The 3,966-nt window shown below is 37.0% G+C and overlaps 1 pseudogene; it reads left to right on the top strand.

Moving 5' to 3' along the window:
- Positions 1-3,110: 3,110 nt before the first annotated feature.
- On the top strand, positions 3,111-3,208 carry LOC111817930 (annotated as a pseudogene).
- Positions 3,209-3,966: the final 758 nt, after the last annotated feature.

A 3,966-nucleotide genomic window follows, 5' to 3' on the forward strand; every position in this document is an offset into this window, starting at 1 on the left:
TCTCTGCCATGTGCCACTCTGCCTTGGAGCCAGTGGAGTATGAACTGAAACCTCCAGTAACTGTGAGCTAAATAAAACTTTCCTTCCTTCATTTTGGGTGTCAGGTATTTGTCCCAGCAATGAGAAAAGAGTAACTGAGACAGTAGCATAGCTGGATAAAAAGTCAGTCAACACTCAAAAATCAATAGCTTTCCTGTACACAAATAACAAACTCATCTTTAACAATAGCATCACAAAAAAATGAAACACCTAGGAGTCAATCTATAAAGGATGTAGAAGACCTCTACATTGAAAACTATAGTACTCTGAAAAATGATATTGAAACAGATGTCAGAAAATGGAAATATATCATTTGCTCTTGGGTATGGGAAGAACCAATATAGTAAAAATGACCATAGTTCTAAAACAGTTAGATAGATTCAAAGAAATCCCAATCCAAATTCCAATAATTCTTATAGAATTAGAAAAAAAAATCTTAAAATTCATTTGGAATCAAAAGAGATTTAGAATAACAAAGGGAGTTTCAGGCAACACAGGCAAGGCAGGGGCAAGACAATCCCTGACTTCAAACTATACTATAAGCCTACTGGAAAAAGAAAAAACAGACTGAAGATCAGTATCACAGATGAAAAGGTGCAGACACAACTCACCTGAACTTTGACAAAGATGACAAACACATTCACTGGACGAAAGATAGTATCTTTAGTAAATGGTGCTAGAAAACCTGGTTTTGCCCATGCTGAAGATTAAAATTGGACTCATATATTTCACCATGCACTAAACTGAATTCAAAATGCATCTAAGATTGAAATATTTAAAAAGAAACATTAAATCTGCTGGAAGATAGAAGAGCTAAAACCCCTGTAGACAATGGTGTAGGCAAAGACTATGAATAAAACCCTGATCATATGGGAACTATTACAAAGAATCAACAACTGGGATCTCATCTTATTAAAAGTGTCTGCATAGTAAGAAAAATCACCAACTGAGTAAAGAGACAACCCACAATGTGGGGGAAAAATGTTTGTCAGCTGTTCCTCAGATAAAGGATTACTGTTGAGAATGTATACGGAACTCAAAAAAAATTAGACTTCCCAAACTTAAAAACCCAATCCAAAAACAGGCATCTGAGATTAATAAGCACTTTACAGATGAAGAAATACAAACAGTACACTTGATCTTAGCCAAAAGGCCGAGAAGCGATGAAATACAAACAGTAAATAAATATATTAAAAATATTTAACATCACTGGTCATTTCAAGAGATGCAAATTAAAAAAACAGTGATATTCCACCTCTCCCCAGAAAGAATGGCTATTATCAATAAATCAAGCAATAGCAAATGTTAAGGGAGCTATCAGGAAAAAGGAATTCTTTTCCACTGTTGGTAGGAGTGCAGACTGGTGCAACCACTTTGGAAATTAGTGTGGCGATTCCTCATAAAACAAGATTTGAGGGCCAGGGATATAGCTCAATGGCATAAGCGCCTACTTGGCAAGTGTAAGGTCTCAAGTTTGGTCTCCAGTAGTGAAGGGGAAAAAAAGGACTGGAAGTCCCATTTGACCAGCTATTCTTCTTCTGAGTATCTTTCCAGAAGAATTAAAGATATCAGAGGTATAAATATGGCTGCTCATGGCTCGCTCCATCTTTCGCACAAAGGTATTTCACGTTTCGTCTTCATGGATGAAGGAGCCACACTGGATTTGGCCATTCACATGTGAGACATGCTCAAAAGTGCATTGAATGCTGCTGCTGAGTCTAAGTGCCATCCAAAGGAAAAAGGGGGATTCCTCGATACAGGAATGGAATCTTAGGAACACTGAAAAGTTCTTAATGAGTCAGCATCAGTAGGTTGTAAGCTAGAATTGAGAGAAGGTGTTTTCAACGCTGCTGCAAATGGATCATGAACAATGTATTAATGTGGAATTTTGTTTCAGACTGCAAAAAACAGCTAAAGAAACACATGAAATGTTAAAATTAGTGTATGGTGATAGTGCAGTGACCATGGAGACAGTCTGGAGTGGTTTGAGCAGTTTCGTAATGGTTGCATGTCAGTTGAAGACAGAAAAAAATATCCTTCATCCAAAACCCCAAAAAAGATTGAAAGAATAAATGAAACAATTGGATCAACAGAAAAGTGACTCTAAGGCACATTTCAGAGGATATGAAGGATTTGAAGCATCTAGAGAACTTTTTTAAACAGGAGAAAAAGTAACTATGCTGGAATTGTGATGGAAGACCTGGTTTTACTGAAATAGGGAGACTGGGTAAAGTGATAGTGGCTGCCTTGGAATTTGCTTTCCAGTATTACTGTTTGTCTGCATTGTCTTTGGGTCTTGTTTTTTTTAAGACAGGGACTCACTGTATAATTGTGACATTTTTTGGTTTGGGTTTTTTAATTTGTCTTTTTGAGACATGGTCTCCAGTCTCCCTATGCAGTTTGGGCTGGCCTTGAACTCAGGGCCTTCCTTCCTCAGCCTCGAAAGTATTTCTACATTGGACATTTTCGATAACTGAGAAATAGGGAGAAAATCATTGAAATGGGAAGAAGACACAGGAGGAAATAGAGTATTTTTAAGAATGGAAGGAGGGCCAGTGAGATAGTTCAGTGGACTTAAAGCCCCTGTAGGTGAGTACAAGGACCAAGATTCGCTCCCTGGCACCACATGCTGCACCAGCCCTGCCCCCAGGGCTGTAGTGGCCCACAACTGGAATCCCAGTGCTGGGGAGGCTGAAAGCAGGAGGATCACCAGGACTCTAAGCTGCATAGTGAAACCCTGCAACAACCAAATGCATTAAAAAAAAAAAAAATGAGAGGAAAACAAAGATTTGCCAGAGGCCTATGAGGCCAGGTTGCCATTGATAAAGATAGTTGGCTTCTTTTCTTACTGTTGTTCTTAAGGAGACAGTAGGATTTTTCAATAAATGGATTATAAATGCATAAAAGTATATGTCCTTGCAGAGGTCATGTTTGGGTTTTATATTGTAAATATGAATGTATGACAATCGTGAAATCAAATTAATGTATTCATAAGTTAAAGATGATTGTGTATTTGTGTGGTTGTTTGTTATGAAGGTCTCCGCTAAAGCGGTATTTTATGAACAGTGCTCATGCTTGCTTTGGCAGCATATATACTAAAACTGGAATGAAGATTAGCATGGTGCCTTGCAAGGATGACACGCAGATTCGTGAAGCATTCCATATTTTTATTCAATGAATAGATTAATTCTAATACTGTTTGTGGGCAGGATATGTCTGCATCTTGTACAATGAATAACCACTAAGAACAAGATGCAATGTATTATTGAAACTGCTAGAAATCGGTTTTGAAACTGTCTCATTGCTATTTGTTTCTCAATAAAATTATTTTAAAAAAAAGAATTAAAAATAAAAAATAAAATAAAATAAAATAAAAATAAAGAATTAAAGACATCATGTTAATTTAAGTTACCACAGCCATATATGTGCACCCATGTTTGTAGCACCACAATTTGTAATAGCTAATTCTTAGAAACTTAAATGTCCATCAACTGAGAAATGGATAAAAAAAAAAAAAGGTAGGGTCTTTTTATACAATGAAGTACTATTCAGCTGTAAAAATGTATAAGCTGGGGACCTTTATAGGTAAATGGATGCAACTTGAGACAATACTCATTAGTAAAATAAACCATGTGAAAACATCATATTGAGTATGAGAATCTGAAAGAGTTGATAAGATCCAAAATGTTGTGATTCAATCCCCAGCGTGCTATGCCAGCCCTGCCCCCAGGTGCACTGAGACAGTGAGTGAGACTGGGCATGATGGCACGTCCCTGTAATCCCAGCACTTAGGAGGCTGACAACAGGAGGATCACTAAGAGTGAGACCCTGTAGACCCTGCAGACCCTGTACCAAATACATTTTTAAAAACCTAAAATGTAGAATACATAATTGCAAAATGTTAAAAAAAAAATTTCAAAAGGAAAA

The sequence above is a fragment of the Octodon degus genome, unplaced genomic scaffold (assembly GCF_000260255.1).
Source record: "Octodon degus isolate 3935 unplaced genomic scaffold, OctDeg1.0 scaffold00074, whole genome shotgun sequence".
Taxonomy (NCBI): Eukaryota; Metazoa; Chordata; class Mammalia; order Rodentia; family Octodontidae; genus Octodon; species Octodon degus.